The 23,815-nt window shown below is 39.6% G+C and overlaps 1 pseudogene; it reads right to left on the bottom strand.

Annotated features, from left to right (window-relative positions):
- Window positions 1-5,203: 5,203 nt before the first annotated feature.
- LOC149162272 (calcium-transporting ATPase 1 pseudogene) lies at window positions 5,204-6,757 on the bottom strand (annotated as a pseudogene).
- Window positions 6,758-23,815: the final 17,058 nt, after the last annotated feature.

Genomic DNA, 23,815 nt, shown 5'->3' with positions numbered 1-23,815 from the left:
TGGCATCATATATTTAAATAAAATTTGGAGTCTTATTGTGATTAAATTCATTTTTTCAACAATATTTAAATAAAATTTGGAGTCTTATCGTGATTAAATTCATTTTGTCAATCCTCATTACATGTGAAATGTACTTTCTCATTTAAAATTGATACCAAAAAATAAGTACAAACTTATTTCAGTTCCGACCTAGACCTATAGGAATATTAATAGTGTTGTCGTGTGTGACCAATCCACAAATAGTATAAGGTCCTGAAACCCTGACATGGACCCAAGTCTAACCCCGATCTATTGCAATATGCCACCGACTATATGGAGGAGAGGGGATGGATGCTCCCATATTAACTAAATGAGGTCTCGTGTAAGCGACTTGTGTATAAATTCTTGTAAATGTTAAGTTTGGAGCTATTTGCAGCCTGTGATATGTGCATGCAAGTTATTGTGTAGACATTGAACCATGACTGTGTGGCTTGGAGCCTTGTACCGTCAGGCAGTCTGAGACCAAATGCAACATCACTCCACTTCCTGTTTCGACAACAAACCTCTGTAAATATCTCGTAGTCCATATTCGGTTAACATATATTTCTTTTAATATTGTATCTATATATATATATATATATATATATATAGCTCTAACGGGTGCGAGAGGAGACAAAGGAAAGTAACAAATGATTTCATTTTATGCCCTGAGAGCTTTGTTGTGAGTTTCATTACTATTGAATTTTCATTTAAGTTGTTTGTAGTTCTTATTCTTTTAGTAGAGGAATCTTGTGCAAAGATAATTGTCGTAGGTGAATCTGTAAGGCGAAGGACGGAATGAAGCAATGAATTGCTTTCTGTTTGTGCCTGGGGTAATTTTACTGTGGGACTTTTTTTGTAAAAGCTATATTTACTCCATATACTAAACGTTTTTGCAGGGTCCACTAGTGGTCGAGAGTCGGTTTTGTTACCTGCTCCTAATGTTGTCAATGAGCCCAAGGTCCGACCTCCTACTAGTTGGAGTCGGCCAGTCTGCTCAACAAATTTTCTTTATTAGGTTGTTGATCGTCAGACTGCTCCAAGTCAACAAATTTTCTTTATTAGGTTGTTGACCATCTGACTACTTCAGGTCGGGGGTATATGAGGTTGGGTGGACCTCCTATTAGGCTCATGTCCCAATATTTTACATGCGGGCTGATTTCCTCAGTTATTCAATACACTGTACATAGATGTAAACTACTCATTGGCGTGTGTATTTACAAGATTTTTTTGTTGAACTGGGGTGTTCATGTAACTCATGAGCTCACTGGTAACATTCAAATATTGGAGAAAGTCGTTTAACAATAACCAAGATGCAAAGCTTTAAATCCTCTACATCATCAAAATATTTATTATAATCTTGAAAGGATTGACAAAAACATTCCAGATTGATTCTCAAAAAATTTAGTCTAACGATGAAAAGCGAGGGCATATTATTCCTATTGTTAGTATGGATTCCATGATATTTTGTTTGCGTTCACTAGGTAATCAGAGCTAGTTGTATTGCAAATATTGGGTGGACCACCACATTTTGTCTAAAGGAAATGTCTCCTCGTGAACACCAAATGGCCATCCTACTGCTACACACTACATTGTTCTCTATGCTTCTTGCAACATACAATAGTTCGTCAAATATGGCCATTTCCTCGGTGTGTGGATATTCCGCTACATTTATGGGCTCCCAGACATGAACATCAAGTTGTAATCTAAACACCAAATTGTAATTAATTTTGGAACCTTCTAAGGAGAAGTTGTTGATATTCGGAAACACTATAGAGCTGATAAACTTTTGCCTGGGGATCTAAACATGGAATTGGAATTCATAACCCCATGATTTAGGCTGCAACCAAAATGAAAACATAGTTATTCGATTGACTACAGAGATGAAATTTCATACAACAAGAAAGAATGGAAGGAATATATATAATGTGTGTATTTTGTTTCTTTGTATTGTGCTTTTTTTAAAGAAACACATATATTGAGTTGAAGGACCATCCACTACGAATGTTACAATGAGGAGAACACTCAGCCAACTAGTTTCTTCTTGATGGGGGATAATGTGAAGATTGAATGAGAATGTTTTGACGCACAATCGACTTGTTGAGTTTAACTTTCATTGAAACAAAACAAAGTTGGCTTCGATTTCAGAAGGAAAAACTCATTGAGAGGGTAGTTGCAACCAAGTAGCTCTCCTTTGAATTTTCGTGCATCACCGGGGTGAACAAGGGTCAGAGATGACTCCCATTTTATGTGGGGTCCAATTGGACAGTCGGAAGTCAGACTTATGGTGTATAGCTGGACGATTAAGAGAGGAAGCGACCCAATTTCAAGTCGGGCCCTACTATAGTCGAGAGCAACACTACTTTGGCTGAGTGGAACAAAGGCCATGACTTCGATTTATTTCGGTAAATGTAAATGAGTTTGGAACCATGTTGTTGTTGCCTTTGATCCATTACAGACACATGATGACGATGTGTTGAACCATCGTCAGGATGGCCAGGATGAGCCATGCCCCTGATAAACGCTTATTAGCCTCCATTGACACTCTCAGATTCAGCTCCATTGTTATTATAAATGGATGCTACAGGTAGTTTACAACCACTGTGAGAGCTAACTAGAAATGCTAGCTGGATTATAACATTGGCTCTACTAAGTGAATGCTCCGCTAAAATCACAAACAAGGCAAGCACCCTGCCATCTAGACGTATTTGGTAGCCCTGTATTATGGCCTCTTATCACAAAATGGTCTATCTTTTACCAGCTCCACATGCTTTACCTATACAATAACTGACCACATGCCACTAAAATAATAATAATAATCAAACAAGCACTAAAGGTAGCCGATATCTGGAACAATCTGCAGCGTCATGATATGGGAATACAGTTAGGCATTTAAAAATATATCCGTTTGAACCACCATAAAATTAGCAGCAAGTGATAAGAAGCTTAATCTGCTGTAAAAATTGAAGTCCACTTTAGTTAAATTTTGGATGTCCATTATGGTAAGTAGCATTTAATGTTGTGTATATATGGTTGGATTTAAATTGTTTTAATTTTAATATTTAACATTCATGCCACATAATAGGGTAGTTAATAATTATTTAAAATTTAAAAAAAGTTTAAATTTTATAGGGGACAATTTTATTTCAAGGCAATTAAAAAAATCAACTACTTGTAAATGGACAACTTGGCACCTTATCATCTCAAGTCATATGGATTAATCATGACTTCTGAATTTGGCCAACATAAAAGAGGAAAAGCCTTCCAAAGATACCGGTAACATGTTTGCATCATAAGGGTGTGGGACATGGTTGTAGCATTGTAGAGTTCTTTAATTTATTTCGCCTTCAATAGTAAAAAATATTTTAATAATGTGAAGATGCAATGTTTTAGTTCATTTGTATTCAAGGTGGTTACATGGTAGCGAATCTGTTGAAAATTTGACTAAACTAAGAGGGGGGTGAATTAGTTTAGTATATTCATGGACATTAAAATTCTTTTCATTAATCTCATTAACTAATACATAACATGAGCATCTTAACAAATAATAACCAACATATGAATATGTGATCAACAAGTAATAAGAAAACCAAACCAGATACATGAACACATAATAACAACACACATTAACACCAGATATATGTGGAAACCCATAAAGGGAGAAAACCACGGTTTTATTATTGTTTTGATGCAAAGGAAAGCTCCTACTCCTTATTACATCTGATTTACTATAGGCCCCAACCTACAAGAGGCTGCTACCTCTATTTTCTGCAAGCTGCAACATGCAAGGAAGCTCCAACTCCCATATTTTTTTTGTAGGCTACAACCCACTGGAGGCTCCTACCTCAACCAGCTCTAACTGGATATTTATCAAGCTTCAACTTGAAAGGAGACTACCATCACCTTATGCAAACACGAAATAACGATGTATTGGTTTACTTCGTCATAAACTTTGCATATCTCCATCTTCATTTTTGCATCTTCTTCCCTTCAAATCTTCTTCACATCAGCTTCATAAGTGCCAGGTAACTAATGCATAATAGCTCAATTAGCTCCCACACATTCATCCATTCTCTAACATCTCTTATGCCTTCCAAAATCATATATTTTATAGAGATAGTTTGCTGGTTGTTTGTATCCCACATAGGAATATGAAGTGAATAGTCTTGACTCTTTGCCTTCCACTCATTTGTTTCCAAACTCTTCATATCTTGAATATTAGAACAAAAATAAATAATTCATCCAATATTAATTTCAGCCACATGTAATCATTAAATGAATCAACCTAATGCCAACATCAAATACCAATCTTTCTCATTAATGCATCACAACAATCTTTGCCTTTGCCTTTGAGTCTTACCTTTGCATCACAACAATTAAGCTTAATGAACAATTTTACATCACAACAAATTCTTTAATATAGTAACCTCTGCAACATTATCAAAACATTTTAATGTATCACAACTCTTCCTCCTTCTTCTTCTCCTTTTCCTTCTCTTGTTGCTTGCTTCTCCTATCATATATTGCTCCTTTGCCATCAATGACAATATTGCCAACAATCTCCCCCATTGACATTGATCGCAACTCAACTCATTCATCCTCCTCCATTTGTCCTGAAAGATATTTCTCATTGCTGCCCATAACCTCTGCTTACCTCCCACTTTGGCATCAATGGGAAGGGGTTATAGATGTCTTGTAGCTTGTAAAAGATTTCATATTGAAGTTATCATCTGCACCTTCATCCACATTTCCAATTGTCTTGGTAGTAGTAGCTGCACATTCTCTACCAACAACAACTATGAACCCATTTTCTGGAGTCTTGTCAATGCATCTCGCACAATCCTCTGCAGAAAAGGAATGTTTGGATTTATCCAATGATGTAGAATCAACACAAACATTGCATTCAAGAGATTCTTGGAAGGGCACTAAATGTAAGAATGCATCCCTCTATCTCCCATACATTTAAATATTGTATAATCCTTGTAAGTTCCTTCTACTTCACCAAATTGGTTAATAAAAGGAATTTTCTTAAAATATAGGTTCCATGGGTTACAAGACATGATTATCATGTATTCATTAGAGATGGGCTATAATGAATTTCGATAATTGTTAACGCAGCTATAATTAGATGCATGCATATCTGGAAGACAAGATCCATCCATTGACTGCAAAATCTAATTTCATCTCATTCGACTTTTAATTTATATTGGTTTGATTCCCCTGTTAAGGGGATTAGTTTAACCAGCATGGCTACTGGCATTCCCAGAAAACCTATCAGTACACTCAGAAACCACTAGTTTTGACTAAGGGGAATCGTACTTGCAAAAATACCAAGGAATTCAATTAATATCACTTGGAACACAACCATAAAAGACATGACAGCCATGAAGACCCAATTGCTCAGTATGCCATGGAAAACATTTAACCCTTCCATTTCCCTTGAAATTATTTCATTAAAAACCCAGCAGAAGACAAATGAATTGAAGATCAGTGTGTTCAGAACCAAATCTGCATCATGGCCATCTAGTTCAAATAGAGTTCTTTCTTTGGCTTGTAGAGTCCATATTACAATGATCTGGTACAGAGCTTGGCCAAAAATATTCCTCCACATAACATTGTTGATGATTCTCCTGCCTCTTCCAAGAAGCTTTATTTTCATCAATTCATCATTTGGAGGCTCTGTTTCCAATGCCAAGTATATAGGAGTATCCATGATCACATTCACCCATAAAAATTGTACCGCTATGAGGGGAGAGCTACTTGGAAACTGTGATGATTGTGGCAAAGTTATCATCGAGTATAATCACATCTACACTCTCCTTTGCAACCTCAGTGCCATCAATGCCCATTGCAAGCCCTATGTCTGCTTCATGTAAAGCTGGTGCATCATTTGTGCCATCATTTTACCCCATTCAGTCCTCATGCCTACTGTTGTCACCAACATCTTTCTAGAACCATCTTGTACCTTTGTTCCTAACAAGAGAAAGGGTTTCTCTTTGTTCACATTCACAGGTTCACTCTCACCTGTTAGGCTCGACTCGTCTATAAGCAAAGAAAATCCATATACAAATAGCCCATCTACAAGCACTTGATCCCCAATCGATAAATGCACGAGGTCCCAAATAGCTAGGTCATATATTGAAATTTTCTATCTATAACCATTTCGAACTACCTGTATAAATATCTTCTTCTTCTCTCTATCTAAATCGTTAAACTGCAACGATTGATGATAATAACAAGTTATTGTTACAAAGACAACTAATAAAATGCTAAAAATAATGTCAAGACCATCATAAGCACCTTTGGGCCACCCTTCTTTATAAATTTCAACAACTATAGAGATAACTGCACAAACTGCAAGGATCATGAGAGTCGTGTCCTGCATTTCTTCCCACACAAACATCCAAAATCCCTGAGGTGGCTTCTCCATGAATCTATTAAAACCATAGAGCTCCTGCTTCCTCTTTAATCTTTCCTCACTGGCCACAATTCCATCAGTGATTGATGTAGAAAGCTTTTCAGATATTCCTTCAATGCCACTATGGTATCTTAACTTCTTACGATCGTGGCCTTCAACTATGGATGCTAGTTCATCTGGCGAAATACCAAAACTAGATGCTTTGACTTCCTCTGGTACTTTGTAATCAGTAGAAACTGATAGAACAATATCAATAACAGGAATGTAGCCTGAGGAACTAAAAAAAACTACTCTTATTTTCTTTAATTCGATCGAGGTCATGGACTAGAGTCAATTCACATTGACAATTTCAAATTTTTTCATTTTGTTCTCTAACATTGTCATGCCTCTTTTCATAGATTTCATCTTGGATATTGCACTCCGCTCATGGTGCCAACATGCTCGTAGTTGAATGACCACTTTCAATTATTGCCACATGTCCCACAAATTTTGAATGCTGCATATGCTCATTTAAAGTTGCATATTATATCCCAGATGACTATACCAATGATAACCATGTAGAGACCAATGATGCAGAATTAATGTCTTGCACTTCCTGCATACATCAATGTAATGCACCATTAGTATTTATCATAACATTGTCATATTTTCTCTCAATGTAACGCACCCTCAATATTTATGACAATGTTCCCATATCTTCTCTTTGACACATAGATTGTAATAAGCACACTCCAGCAGCACTGAGTAATGTTCACATGAACCAACTCTGGCACCATAGAATTAGCACAACGTTTTTGTCTCCTTGTTTTCAATTTGTATACAATGTGAGGTCAATGAGAGATAAGGCCATTGAGTTGCATGGAAAACTAATGCACAAATATAAATGCATGGATCTGGAGCATTGTGTCTGGAAGACATTGCATAGATATTGCAATGTAAGAAATCTTACAATATATCGACCTCCTAAGTGATAGAAATATTATATGGAATAAAATTATTGGAGGGTTGACCACAGGGAATATATATGACACCATAATTATGATGTACCAAGAATATATATCGTCGTTCTGACTTGGTAGGTCTAGTGATGGTAGAATTTCTAGCAAGCATAATGTTGTGAACAATAGACTGGCTATAATGTATTCATAACGTGCTGGCATAACGTGCAATGGTGTTATTCTCATAAACTACACCCTCTGGTGTCTCCATACCATTCCATATGTTGAATTAACGCAGCTCAGAAATCCAATGCAGCTCAGAGGTATCAGTCTACCTAACGTTGCTCAGAGGTATCATAGTGTAACACAACTCAGAAATATAATGTTTCTTGCTTTTCCCAAACCTTTACATTAAAATCCTCCTTCTCTCTAGGAAGATTATCTTCCCTTTCCGCCAATATTGGGTCATCATTTCATTCAGTGATAAAGATATCTTTATCGCTTTCATTTCCACTTGAAGAAGCACAACATTGTAATACATTCATATTAGACACATCCATGCCCTTATATTTTTATTGAGCATCTATAACATACTTCACCTTCACATGCCTAAACCTTGTGTCTATTTGGAGATTCAACATTTTCACCAGTTTCAACGAAGCAACCACTTGAACTTTCCAAGGCAGCAATCCATTGCATACTTCTTTCATTGTGTTTCTCATCATAAGCTTGTGATAAATTATACAAATTATCTTGGGCAATTCCTTCAGTTTGATTGTTTATAATCATAGAGAATCATTCCCCCGATGCCAACAATGTGTTGACATCGTTTTTTCTTATCACCTCGTCTCCATCACTTGCATGAATATTTTGATTTTTGCTACCTTCCAAAATAACCGATGATTTTATTTCTTCACAATTTGATACAGTACCTGGAACAGTTTCCATGGCATCAATATTGTTATAGCTCCAAATCTCACCCTTGATATTTGTGATGTTGCATTTATGGCCAAGGGCAACCCCTCCTTCCAGACCCAGTCCAAATACTTAAAAAGAAGTGTTTTACTCCCTGTACACAACATTTCCCTGAGCTAAACATGTGTGTACGCGGGACAGTGTATATGCAACCCACGTATATGTCTTAAAACACTTAAAAAAAATTATATCTCCTTAATTTTGGGCGGAGATCACGGGTTTTACCTGTTGATTACCTATTAGTGCCCGTGGCCCAATTGTTCCCAACGAATTCCAAACTAAAAAACTACTTTGGGAGAAGTATAAAAATGCTTCAATGGGAAGGCCTTAAGGAAGAGAGAAGAGAGAGAATTACTCTACTGAGATTATCCCTGTTCAGGTCTAAAGATCCTTGTGCTTCTAGCACTTCCCCCACTACAGGAAACCCTTGTTTCCTTGAGTTATGATGTCATTTCACTAGTTGAGATATCTTTCTGTGAGTCATGGAAGGAGCCTTTTGAAGACTTGGGATTGGACGGATCCAAAGGACCGTTCCGCTTGGAGCCAGCAAGAGGAAGATTCAAGTGATATCATTCCTTGCTTTGTTTTAGTTATCTACAATAAAGAAACATTTGTCTTGTTCCCAAAATCAATCTTCTTTATGCATATGATGTTATAGTTATGGTTTACATATGAATAATTGTTTCAATTGTATAACTAACCACCCTTCAATATGTTATGAAGTTGATTTCTATATGATACTTGGTCCATATATTGCTATGCTTCTTTGAATTGGTTGTTTTTCAAGTTCAAGGATCGAGAGGAACTCCAAGAGGGTTTTAACCCTAGCTGGATCTACTCAAACGAAGGACCCCCAGGTGCACCTCTCTTCGCGTAGTTGGCTTATTTAAGTATCATGGCTATGTGGAATGGTTGTTTTTTACTGTAGATAACCCCCGCTTTGCTAGGGTGTTGACCTAAAACCCTAGAAGACTTTGTCCCTCAATAGAATTGGCTACTCCACTGGGGACAACAGTATGGTTGTTCCTAGTTTGGGTTATTTTAAGCCAATCAGGGCTCAGCCACTAGTTTTCTTGTTGTAACTGATTTGTCTATTCCTATAGGAACTCAGACTTCAAGTCTGAGCAGTTTCTTCAGACCTCCTTTTTTATTTTTCTTGTGAACTATTATATACGCAGTTTTGTCAGGTTAGAGCAGCGTATGTACGCAAGTTTCCCCATATGAACCCGCGTATACGTAGGTTCCCTTGGGCTGAATCATGTATACACGCCACTGTGTATTGACACAGTCGCGTATACCCTAATTTTCCAAGATTTTTTTAAGTCTTTCTGTTTTAGAAGATTTGTTTGTTGGTCTGAGTATTTTCCTGAGCAGTCAATTTTTGTTGTCAGTCCTTGGTTTTGCGGCAAGTTTCTGGTTTCAAATTCTCTCCTTTTGTGGAAAGTTTTGGTGTTGTTTTTTTTTTGCAAGTGTCATCATTTGTGTTTGAGCACATGAGATTTCTTTCTGAGAATCTTGGTTGTTCTAGTCTTCCAGAGAAGAAAGATTGGTTTCAATCTTTGTGACAAACTTTGTGTCAAAATTGCATCTTGTGGCCATTTGCTTTTCTCACTTTTTGAAAGTTGTTGAGTGACGATTTTGAAAGTTGTCTTTCTTGGTCTTTTGATCATTGTCACCAAGCTCTTTTTGCTGTCTTTTTGGTCGTTAAGAGCATCTTGAAACACCTATTTTGTTGAGTTTTCGCCCATTTTGAGTTGATAACTTGCAAAGTGTTTTTGTTGCCTATTTTTCAGTCTCAAAGTTTTCAATAGTATTTGGAGCGCTTTTGAAAAGTTGTTTTTTGCTTTTTCTTTTAAAGAAAACTTCTTAAAAACTTGGTTTTTGCTTTCTTTTGCCTTGTTTTGATTTGGTTTCTTTTTGTGAGTGAAAGTGCATTTTGCTCGTCTTAAGATTTGCTTTTAGTGTCTGGACAAAAATGAGCATTAGGAACTTATATTCTTTCTAAACATCTAAAGTGGCTAATTAGAAACAATAAATAATTTACTTTCATTCTTTTCCTTTAGAGTAGTCTTAAGTTTTTTGCATTAGCATTAGGATAGTTTGTGCATCTTTTAGGGAATCCATAGTTTTAGTTATTTTTTGTGAGTGTGAAGCTTGTTGAAAGAAAAAAAAAAGAGAAATTTATTGCTTTCTTAGAAGTTCCTTAAATCCTGGTAGAAATTTCTTTCATCGAAGAATGAAACAAGTGCATTTGCATATAGTTTGGTTTTTATTAATTTATTTTGCATCGAAAAACACCACAGGTTTCACTTCCATTTATCCCTTGACTTAAGAATAGCCCATTTAAAAACAAGCGCTAACTAAAATATATTAGAAATTTTTTATATTGTCAATTTAGACACACCAACAAGTTTTAGGATATTTAGGGCCTTGGATTAGGCGAGTGGAGAGAAAAATCTCCAAGGCCACTTTAAACTGTCAAACATAGAAGTCTGAATAACGAGTGCAAATCCAATAGCGTTAGGGAGACCAGGAAAGCTCTGGATCTGGGAGTTAAGCACAAGGGTTTTTGAAGATAAGGAAGAGAGATACCCCCTCTCCTACTTGTCGGATCTTACCTCAAGACTGTTCCGCCTGGCTTCTGACACGAGTTGGTAACCTTAGTTGCTTATCCTAGGGATCTACACAGGTGGCTGCAGAGGGGAATCTCGTGGCACCTGAGGTCGACGTTGTATCACTCTCAGCAGTACTTCTAGAGGGCACCCTTGCGAAGCTTGGGGGCTTGCACCGGCACAGGCTATTGTTTGGAGGTCAGCGTAACTTCCTATGATACCTTCGCTGGTATGCCTAGGCCTGTTATCGGGAAAACTAGTGTCTATGCAAAGCTGCTAGTCCCACTAAGGCTGGTAGCTACCTTAGAAACAAACAAACTAAAAACTACTTTCGTTTTCCTTTATGAGAAAAAGATAAGAGGGGAATAAGGAGACCAACCTCTGTCTTGCGCTTGGTTCCTTGCTTGATTCATCTCCCTTCTGATAGGTCTTCGCCACTCGCTTCCTGTCTACCCAGCTTCAAAGAGTACCTGTAGAATCAAAGCAGCATAACACTATCCAAGAACATAGATCTATTATCATAAACAATATAGGACCAGATATATATTGACCACACAAATGCATATAACATCAACCATACAAGAATGTGGAGGAACTTGAATAGCTTTATTGATAATCAAGAAAGAGAAAAGAGGATTACAACCAATTTTTCTGACCCAACATCATCCTCTCAGCAAGAAATCCCTTCTTCACCTCATGAAAAGCTTAGATCACCCAACACTATGATATTGCACCGAGAAACCAACAACACTTCCTTACAAGATACAAAATTCCAGCCTCTGGATCTCTGGGATGAGGGATCCATATATAGATGTTTGCAAGGGAGGTGAGTCAGCTTCTGAGATTTGATTAGTTTCCTCTCTCTGATAGTTCTTGATTCCACTTGGAGATTGATGATCTCTTACTCATCCCTGGGCGAATGCAGAGAGGCAAGTGTCACATGAGAAGTTTCTGGAAGATTCCATGGTCCTCCACCTTGCGGATTGACCCTGCCATTTGTCCATTCTCGCCCATCGCACCCCATAGAAGGGCTTTTCAACATGCATCGCACCTACTGTGTGTATTTAGGTGGGATGCAACACACTTTGACCATGGAGTAGGTGAAATGGTCCAGTTTTGATGAGTTTTGAGTAGTTTTTCATGGAGAACTTCTGGGAGATGCTGTAATCAGTTGACCTTGTTCTTTTATGGGTTGGAACAACACCTTTAGGGACTTAGGAGCCCTTGGTTTATGGAAATTTATGATTGGGGTTGTAGTGCCCAAAAATGTCTATAACAGTTGCCCCCTAAAGCATGAGGTCGTTAATCTTTTGATGTCGGGTGAAATGCTTTATCATGAGGATCAGAAGTTTTTTCAAGCTGGAAGGCGACCTGCAATAAGATACCAAACAATACATTATCTTCATAATATTTTCATGATCTAGTTGAGGCGGGCATTCCCATGCTCAGCTTTATAAATTCATTTTCATGTACATCAGACAGACAATCGTCTGAGTGTAGACTGATGATTCTGGTAGAGCCATCATCCCTTAGATTGGATGATTATCTATGCAGCAGTGATGTACATTTGATGTCTTTATTTTCCTGAATATATATCGCATCCAAGATGGATGAAACTAGATCTGTGGTCTTCAATCTCATTCGATCTTCACTCAAAGTACAAGTCGATCCATGTGAGAGATGTTCTAGAGTCGAACATGGAAAGACATCGCCTGATTACCATCCAATGATGTAAGTTGTTAACAGGCACAAGAGGAATCACTGATAATGATGATGACCCTCAAGGTACTATAGTACAATTCACGTGGTGTGAATAAGGGACTTGGTGTCGAACACCACGCAAAATCTTTCGGTCGAAGGTCATTGATGTAAACCTGTCGTCGGAAGTGAGAAAATTGCCATTGAGGCATGCAAGCTTCAAAGTACTGAAAGGGTTGTTCCTAGACCAACTTCTTGGATAATGAGCTGATGTCGACAAGAAGCGATCTATCATAGGAGGGCCTCAGTGAATCCCATATCAATGACACGGAATGGAGCAAATGATTTTAATGGAGTTGAAAACGATCTGGTGATATAAGGCTCAGGGAGGTGGTCATGAAAGAATGGAGCGTGAATCTATTGCAGTGGGTGAGACATAGGGTAATTCTCTGAGCGACTTCTCTTGAACATATCGGCGACACTGATATGATGGATTGGTAGCATTAACCCCAAATATGGATGGTTTGACGGAACCATGGTGATGTGACCAGTGAATGGAACAACCCAACTCGACTCAGATGCGGAGTGAAAGTGTCATGTTCAAGAGCGACTTGCTACCACCAAAGTTTCTTCAAGTTTTCTTCCCAATTTTTCCCCAGTCATTGCTGACCAGTACCTCTTTATTTTTGTCAAGCTTGAGGAGGATAACATATGCATGTTCTATAATTTTCCCTTCGAGCAAACCCATCGCTATGTTTTAACGAGCCTAGCGATAGTGAAACTCGTTCTTGTCTGTTATGGACAAGTTTGTCGCTATTCGGTTTTAACAAGTCTAACGACAAAGATAACTCGGTCCTTTTCAATTTTAGAGAGTCTGAAAAGGGACGTAAAGGAAACTCCAAAAATCCTTTTTCGTCATCTAATCCCTTAAGTCCGAAAAATTATAAAATAATACAAAAGGGATGAATCTTCGGTAATTTTAACGAGCCGAACAAAACAAGCGCTCGATCTTTTTGTGTAATAATCCCTCGGGTCCAAAAAGATTAAAATCTAAAGGAGGGATAGCACTTCCGGTCACTTTAACGAGTTGGAGAGGCCAATGGCTCGGCAATCTTTTCATATTTTATGAGTCAGTTGAAAAGAGCTTAAAGGAGACTCATTTTTTGAGGAACAAGTGATAGATTCGGGTAGCAGCTGATTCCAGGTAAGGTTTGGAATTTTCCAATCACGGCAGTGTCACAAGGATGGCTAACAGGATCACTCTTCGCAGCTGTTCCTCAAAAAGGGTAAACAATCAAGTGGAGGTGAATGATCGGCCAATACAGAGTGGAGGTGATGATGAGAACACGACCAAGGCTTCAAAGGCTGATGATAATACATTCACGATGGTTATTTACCGGAAAATGGTTCATTTTTTAATGAGCTTAAACGTTGGGGGAACATTTGCTCATTGCTTATGTTTATTTTTTAACGAGCTTGAATTCCGCATTAAAACTGCTCGATCCAGTCATATAATAAGGATGTCTCACCTAAGATGCCATTTTTGTGGATCTTGCACCTTACAAAGCTTTGCTCTAGATCCTTTCTTTATGCAAGTTAGGAAACTACCAATCCTACGAGTTTAAAGGGTTAGAGGACCTATAAATTTAAAAAATAAATGGTCACTCTTTGCTTGCACGGAAAAAGGTTTGCATGCCCCCAGGTATAGCGAAAAATTTCCAGGTTACCAAAGATTGTTCTATTTGTACCACAGACAAAACACTTCCTCGGCGATGTCTACCGAAATAGACAAAGGTGAGTGGCGCAGACGCCTCCACTCACATAACTTTGACGAGGGAATCTTATTCCAGCCTAATCCCATTTTACTAAATAGACGGGTGTGTCATACTAGTCATATATCCTCCACGGAAACCTACCCTATACCCAAGGTTTTCCTGCCGAAGCAGACCAGGGTGCATGCCCCCTGGGTTTCAGTCATGTCCTCCGAATCACTCGCGCTCATCAGGAGGACGGACTGGGGATTGATGAGACATTCCTTGCGTGAAAAGACCATTCAGGGTTGGTATATGACTATTTGCTATGTGTGAGTTGGGGAATGAAAGCTGGTCTACGAGCTTGACCACTCTTCCTTCGTGCGGAAAACACATTACTCTAAAGAGTGAGGAGACAATGGCTCCCATGCAATAAATATAGTCTCGTCCAAGGAGTAGATTATAATCCAGGGGTCCTTGGACTACCATTACATACATGTGAACAGTTTTCCCTCTCAATGTTATCGGCACATTGAGAAGGATCCCTAACGGTCGACTAGTTCCTTTATCAAAGCCTGTTAGATTTCTCATCTCAGGCAAAAGAGATGGCGAACCAAGCGCTTTCCAAGCAGTTGAGGAAAGGATACTCACATAAGCCCCTTCATCTATGATGGTACCGGCCATGACCATTCTATATATTTGAGCAATGATTCGAAATGGTACACTCGCCAGTAAACGGGGTCTGCCTAGTAGATTCCAGTCAAAGGAAACAACCAGGTTGCTTGGAGGTGGGACCGAATAGACAGCTGGATATGACTCTGATGAACTTCCTTCCTGCGGTAAAGGAATGGGTAGACTGCGCCCATGTTCATAGGAGTATGTGCTTATGAAGAGAATTTGAACGGTGTCGTTCTTGTTCTCTTTGGTGACTGTATCATCTGAAGATTGATCCTCTGAAGGCAAGACCGGGTCAACTGCCACCTCGACCTTTTGACTTTCGACTGGTGTGGATTTAGATGGTTTATCTTCAATGATAGATGCTTTGGCTGACCACAAGGGCGTGTCAGCCGAATTTTCAACCAGTGACGGACTCGGCAAGAGTTTCTTATATCCAGGAGGAAGCCGTAACGGTGAAACTGGACGATCGTCCAAAACTCTTTTAGCTTCGTCTAAGAAGGGACAACGGTGGATGGCGTGATTGCCTTCACACAATTTACAAGGAAATTTATATTTTCCTTTTTTCCAGGGGCTTCACTTTCACTAGTTGACGGTGTATGCTCAACATGATCGTCAGAGGTTGATGACACCAGATTATGCGAACGAGGAGACCAGTCCCTTAAGATCCGAGGGATGCAAGGACAATCTCGATGATAGTGGTCTCCTTTGCAAATGACACAAGGGGATTTAGGCCTGGTCGGTGCAGTGTGTGGATTTTCACTAGACGATGCTTGGTTACCCCTTTTCACCTTTGGCTCCTTCTTCTTATTCTCTTTCTTCTTCTTCTCCTTCTTCTTCTCAATTACTTGATTTTGGGCTTTACCAGCTTCATCAAGCGAAGAGGAGGGAGGAGAGGAAGAATTGGACGAAGTAGAGGGTTGGGGGGTAACTCTGGTATCGTTTAATTGCTGACTTGATTGTTCAGGAATCACAGTGTTCTGAATGACAGAAGTTGAGAAGAGCCATACGGGCAAGCCGATTGTCAATCATGGAAGAGACAATGTAGCCATATGGGGTGCACCAACATCTCCCCAAGAGGAGAAGGGACTAGGATTTCCTCCAAGGGGAACTCCTTGGTTGGTGAACTCCATTTTTCTGAACCTACGGCCAACATAGGAAAGGTGATGTTTATTCCGATTAAAATAAATTTTAGATGCTTTGACATAACTTGTTTTTTCAATTTTTAAGAGTCGAGAAAAAACAAAAGATGACTCTAGTCGCCTTCGATTTTTAATGAGCTTGAAGTGACAAGTGCTCAGATGGACCTTTTCCTTTAAGGAGTCTGAGAAGGAACGAAACGGACTACTCTGGAAATCTAGACAGAGGGATTACCAAACCAATCGCAAAACTGCAAAATACTTTTTACGGTACGGCAGTCAATCTTCCTGAATGCTGTGTTCAGTGCATTGCGATCGATAGGGCGGCAGACACGGCTTCCTATGGATAAAGGATAAAGCCTATTGTGGTCTCCCAAAATATACTCGACGGTACGTGGGAGCACAAGTCCGTACTGGCACTTGTCGTCTCAAAGTGGAGGAATCACCCAACCAACAGTGAAAACAACAGTTACCAGGCTTTACGACGTCGGAATACGTCTCTAGCCTAGACTTCTAGATGTTGTGCGTTAGGTTCCAAAGCATTTTTAGATTCATTAAATTTATTTTATAGTTGATCTTGCTTAAGAAATTTTCCTTTCAGGTTCACCGCGTGATGTAGATGTACAATTCCTAAAATGCAATCTAAGATGATAAACAGTCGTTTAATCTTCTTTTTGCAATGAAAATCCTAGCTACTAAGGAAAGAGAGATGATTTTCTTTCAACATAGAGTAGAGAGCACACACTATATGCACTGTCCTAAATGAAACCAACAAACAGTCTAAATGCAAATGCACGTGCATGTATTTGTTTTCAGCCTTCTTAATGTGTGAATGATAAAAAGAAAGATAAGCGCAAATCTGAATTATTTTTCAAAGCGACATTACTCACAAGTTTCTTTTGTTTTTGAGGACAATGATGACAATTTTTTATTTGGAATTTAAAACTTGCTTTCGACACTTGAAAAACAACCAATTCAAATCAAATACAAGATTAGTAGTGTAATCGACTATCAAGAACAATCAGATTCTTTCCTATGATTGAAAACGACACTTGCGACAATTCCGACAATTCAATTACGCTACCTCTTTGTAAAGGAGAACTGAAAATGACTCAAAAATACATAAAAACATTCACAGTTGTTTTCACAATGGAGGTGGAATAATGGCAAGGAAGGGGGTTTCAACAGAGGTGTACTGACTACAGGCAGCAAAACTCCTGAATAGAGCTGAAAAGTATGAACACAGAAGCCAAAATCGAAGAGCAGAAGAGGTCTGATCAGTGCACCTGCAGCACAGGGAAACTAAAATGCAACGCACCTAATACACTTAGGAAGTGCGATGCATTCAGGTTTCAAAGAAGACACAGTGCGATGGACCAGGGATGAGACTTTAACTGGGTTTCGGGTCACAGTTTGCAGCTCAGTTCAGGGATTTAGGCCGGGCAAGTGGTAATCAGTAAATCAATCACAGGGGTAGATCTAAGGAGGTTACTAGAGCCACCACAAGGGAAATTAGAGAGCTTGTAAATCAATTGTTTAATTCATAAACAAAACCCAGAGATAGACTGAAGCAGCATCGATCTACTTTGCACTTGCATAGCAAATGCAGTTCGAAGGCTAGCTAGCTTGACTTCAGGCTCCATATGTAAGTGTATAAAGTAAAAAAATGTAGATAAACAAAAAATCTATTCGATCCCCAGTGGAGTCGCCATTTTGTTATTGTGAAAACTAGTGTCTATGCAGAGCTGCTAGTCCCACTAAGGCTGGTAGCTACCTTAGAAACAAACAAACTAAAAACTACTTTCGTTTTCCTTTATGAGAAATAGATAAGAGGGGAATAAGGAGACCAACCTCTGTCTTGTGCTTGGTTCCTTGCTTGATTCCTCTCCCTTCTGATAGGTCTTTGCCACTCACTTCCTCATCTACCCAGCTTCAAAGAGTACTTGTAGAATCAAAGCGGCATAACACTATCCAAGAACATAGATCTATTATCATAAACAATATAGGACCAGATATATATTGACCACACAAATGCATATAACATCAACCATACAAGAATGTGGAGGAAAACTTGAATAGATTTATTAATAATCAAGAAAGAGAAAAGGGGATTACAACCAATTGTTTTGACCCAGCATCATCCTCTCAGCAAGAAAGCCCTTCTTCACCTCATGAAAAGCTTAGATCACCCAACACTATGATATTGCACCGAGAAACCAACAGCACTTCCTTACAAGATACAAAATTCCAGCCTCTGGATCTCTGGGATGAGGGATCCATATATAGATGTTTGCAAGGGAGGTGAGTCAGCTTCTGAGATTTGATTAGTTTCCTCTCTCTGATAGTGCTTGATTCCACTTAGAGATTGATGATCTCTTACTCATCCATGGGCGAATGCAGAGAGGCAGGTGTCACAGAAGAAGTTTCTGGAAGATTCCATGGTCCTCCACCTTGCGGATTGACCCTGCCATTTGTCCACTCTCGCCCATCGCACCCCATAGAAGGGCTTTTCAACATGCATCGCACCTACTATGTGTATTTAGGTGGGATGCAATGCACTTTGACCATGGAGCAGGTGAAATGGTCCAGTTTTGACCAGTTCTGAGTAGTTTTTCATGGAGAACTTCTGGGAGATGCTATAATCAGTTGACCTTGTTCTTTTAGGGGTTGGAACAACACCTTTAGGGACTTAGGAGCCCTTGGTTTATGGACATTTATGATTGGGTTTGCAGTGCCCAAAAATGTCTATAACAAGGCCGTCATCATCCCAGACTATCTTCGGAAGGCCCCTACTTCACTTTCTTGTATTTTGGTGTCCGGTCCTCATCACTTAGAGTGGAAATACTTGAAATTTGTTTGAATGGCTAATATCTTTTAGGGACTTTTTTAGTGTGTGCTCTGTGCCGGTAGTTGGCCTAGCTTTCATTTTTTCTTGAGTCTTTAATTAGATCTTAATAGGAAATTCAAAGTGGCTGACCGATCGCCTAGATGGTCTCAAAGACTTCATGGTCTTTCACCACCAAGTTTAGAGCCTTCTCCTAGAAGGCATAGAGGCAATACTGCCAGTGGTTTTCATCCAGTGGTAGCCGACGCATCGGGGATTGATCCTCTACTTGGGGGCATTCGTGTACAAGACAGGCTTGGTGCTACCACAGACCCAGAGAGGAACACTCCAGTTCTTTCTCGAGTCCTCTTCCAGCCGGAAGATAATATTGAGGTAGAAGAACTCTCAAAGCCATTAGTAGCTCTGAATTTTCCTCTACCTTCTGATCATTCGAATGTAGTATTCTACATTGGGACTCTGACACATAGACCTTCAATTCTAGGTCACATCACGCACATCCCTTCGATGACCACTTCTGGGAGCATGGCATCCACCGCAAGTGCTACAGGCATGCAGACTCCTATATCAGTACAAGGGGGAGGAACCATTTCCATCCCTTCTACATATTTATTTTGGTCTATTTCTAGCACACCTTTGTTTGGGTCTACTTCCATTCCATTGACGAGCGGAAGTTCCCAAGCGCATTTATCTAGTTTTGGATTCTTCCCGTTTGGCACCCATTCACAGGGTATTCCGTCAGTTCCGTTCAGTGCCTCCACATCCATGATGAGTGGATCGACTTCATTTCAGGGTTTTCCTTTTAGAAGTGGTCATATACCACATTCCAAATTGATGATAGGATCTATGCCTTTTTCTTCTATAGGTCAAGGCAGTAATCCCTTTCAAGGTTGGACTAACCCTGCGGTTAGTGGCATAGGAACTAGGAATCCGTTTTTTGGCCAACAAGGGAATACATCGTACTCCACAGTTAGTTCATTTCGAAGTATTCCTCCCTTAGCTACCACTTGGAATCCTTATCAGAGGTTATCGACTCCTTATAATGCTTTAGGAGGGAACTTTGCTAGTTTTGGAGGTGTTTCGGCTGGAGTTGGTCAAACTCCGAATTTTGATGGACCACAAGGTTCACCTTTTGGTTCAGTGGGTTCTACTAGTTACTTCAGGCAGCCTGGTGCCTTTCAAAATCCAGGCCAATGTTTTCAGAAATTTGGGAACTCTACCCAATCTGGGTGGAATCCCCAAGGTCCTCCTAGGCTTCCTTTTCTGGAAAATTTGCCAGATCTCACGAAATTGACAAATGATCCAATAAAATACAATCCGAACTGGCCTCCGGTCCCAACCAAGATCCCATCGGATATTACAAAGTTCAAGGGGAAGGGTGGTGAAGACCCAGGCGACCATGTAACCACATTCCATTTTTGGTGCTCATCAAACTCCCTCATCGTTGACTCGATTAGGTTGAGACTTTTTCAATGCACCTTAATTGGAAATGTGGCCAAGTGGTATATGGAGTTTCCAGGGTGCAGCTTTACATCTTTCGCCGATTTAGCTAACATTTTTCTAAACCATTTCCAGTTGCCTGTCCGTTATGATGCCGAAACTAAACTTCTCGCCAATTTCCGCCAGGATACTGCAACTCACATCTCTGATCATATTCAGGAATGGAGACGAAGAAAGAGGCTCATTAAAGCCGAAATTCTGCCTAAATACCATCTCGAATGGTTCTTGAAATCATTACAACCTGAGATTTCCAAGGATGTCTCTCTATCTGGAGTCTATTCTAAAGAGAAAGCTATTTTTTGGGCCCAGCAGTTAGAATTGATTTACTCTCAGTCTGGGATTCTTTAGAAAATCTTGCTTGATGCTCCTAGGACTAAGGTTGATATAGCCAAATCGAAGCCAGGTCCTCATGCGGATGGTATCGTTGGATCGATAGACACCAATGCGGTGAACCTATTGAGCCAATTGCAGTAGTTGTCTTTACACACTGCTCCTATCAATTAGGTCACATCGTCTAAACCTTCACCTTCCCAACCCTCTTCCATTAACGCCGTCCAATCTTCTAACCCTAAAGAAAATCAAAATTCCAATGGGAAGAAGAAAGGACGAGGTAAGAAGAAGAATCAAGATGGGAAAGCTGACAAAAACAAACCCGACAATAGTGCTGGTGAGAGTGGAAAGCAATCCAAAAAGAAAGTCAAGTTTCCATGCAAGTTATGCAATGGAGACCATTTGACTCATCTTTGCCCCAAAATTCAAGATGCTCAGCGCTTGTTAGTGCAACAAGGGTCTTCTATCTCTCAAGTTGTTTTAACCAACCCTTTTCCCCAAGGGCAACAGTTGCTTGCTGGCGCAAACTCAAATCCTAATACCTCTGCAGGAGGCAACTAGGAAGGGGATAAATCATCGAAAGTTTTCATGATGGGTTCTCATGTTAATGTCACCACTCGGTCACATGATTATGGTGAAGCTGAAACATCCAAGGATAAAATTGTTCCCGGAACTACAGATCCACTTCATATCGAGCGAACCTTTGTCGAGTCTATACCTCGGATACCGAAAGGTTCCGCGAAGTGCGCTACTATCAACCCTAATGTTAGGCATCTCAGAATTACTCCATCGTGGAGGATCTGGCTCAGAGTCCATGTGCGATGTCTGCTTTAGAGGTACTCTAGTTGTCTCCAGCTCAACGAAGTGCTTTGCTTTCGGTGATAGGGGCAGTTGATCCAAATAATTCATAAGCTCTCACTTTTGATATGCATAATGTCAAAAACAGACTTCCTCATCATATAGCTTTCCAGATAAAATCTACTTACCAGAAAACTAATATTTTTCGGATTGTTATAGATGAGGAAGCTTCCATCTATGTCATGTTGGAAGTCCATTGGGTCGCCTTTGGCTGTTCCTTCACCCACCCTCTTTATAGTGTTTGATGGTCATTCTCATAGGCCACATGGGATTATCCCAACCTTTCCTATAGGTGTTGGAGGAAAGGTAGTTAACGTCGAAGTAGAAATCGTTGATGCCAACCTAGATTACAATCTCCTCTTAGGAAAAAATTGGATTTATGAAATGGATGTCGTCGTTTCGATTATATTTTGAGTCCTTTGCTTTCCTTGGGAAAATTGTTAAGGTTGATCAATTGGATTATTCTCCAGTTGATCCTCGTGCAACTTCGGATTCTACTGTTCTGATGGTGGATAACCCTCGTCTGCGTATTGAGAATCTGGGAGTCAGGATGTATTCTTCACTGATGGGTACATTTGATCTTCCCCCTTCTACAGCTAGAATAGATACAATTTCATCCTCCAAGGATCCTTTACGGAAAGAGTTTGTTCAAGCTCATTATTTTTTGGATCTTGGAGCCTTATCTTCATCTATGACCACATTGGATGATGGCAAGGTGGGTGAAATAGAATCCTCTATGTCTGCAGCAGAGCTTGAATATGAATCTATCGATAACTCTATAGACGACCATCCCGCTCCTTCTTCAGGAAAGGAGTTAGATGGTGATGTGGCCCCTACTTGGAAACTTGATTCCACTTCTGCTTTGGATTGCTTAGATACAATTTTTCCATCTGATGAAGCAATATTTGAAGCAATGATGGTTGTAGATCGACCATCAGAAGATTTACATCATCATTTATTTGTCCGTCCTCCTTTGCATGAAGTCAAATCTAGGTCCTCCAGTCTACCTACTAGTGATGTTTGTATGGTTCCTTTGGCTCCAACACAAATGTCTGTCGAAGGTAATATATTGATTGGTTCAATGACTGTACCTATAAACATCCCTAGGAGCAAGTTGGCAGAGCCCCCTGATCGGCTCTACCTTAAGAAGTACTTTGCTTAGGTAGTAACTAGGCAATGGCTTCTTTGTACATTTTGTATTTTTTTTTGTACATATCTCATAGGGAGTTTTTTTATATGAACACTTTTTGATCTACTGTGGCAGGTGTTGATGGATGACTCAATCTATTTTGGATTCGCCGATGGTACTAGTCGGCACACTCAAAACCTCGCTTCCGCAGCTTGGGTGATCTACTATCCAACTGGTCAGTTGATGGTGTCAAGGGGAGTATGCATTGGTCCCGCATCAAATAATATGGTTGAGTATACTGTCGTCATTAATTTAATATCCGAAGCTATTGCTTATGGAATCAATTCATTGGTAGTTTATCTTGATTCACAACTGATAGTGTCACAATTGAATAACATTTATCGGGTTAGGGATCCATGTTTATATCGCCAATATTTAAGGGTGAGGTTGTTGCAAATATCATTTACTTACATTACTTATTTTCACATTCCAAGATCTCATAATTGGTTAGTAGATTCTATTGCTAATCAAGCTTTAGATTGGCACATCATTCATTCATCACAATAAAATCAAGCATCAAAAAGTTGAAACTGTATATATATATCATAAAACATCCCGAATGTACATAAGTGTGTCCAAAATAATATACAAAAATTGGGACTCAAATGCCCATAATCATATCCAGACTATCTATGACTCGGCTCAGGATGAGCAGCCAAGTATGCGACTACAGCCTTAGCCACACGCCTAAGAGTCCGAACCCAGTCCCGTGGCATTCCAACCACGCGACACTACATGTCTATAGGGAGATCCTCTACCGCTGCCATTGGTACTCAGTGAGTTAACCACACCAAGTTCCGCTGAAGTGTGTATAGGACCCGCTCTGTATCGGCATCTACCTTTTCGACACCTCAGCTGCGACATCCATGTCA

The sequence above is a fragment of the Pinus tabuliformis genome, chromosome 5_2 (genome assembly GCF_031772625.1).
Source record: "Pinus tabuliformis cultivar Carrire ecotype Pingquan chromosome 5_2, CPIR1, whole genome shotgun sequence".
NCBI lineage: Eukaryota > Viridiplantae > Streptophyta > Pinopsida > Pinales > Pinaceae > Pinus > Pinus tabuliformis.
This window is presented reverse-complemented; position numbering and strand designations above follow the sequence as displayed.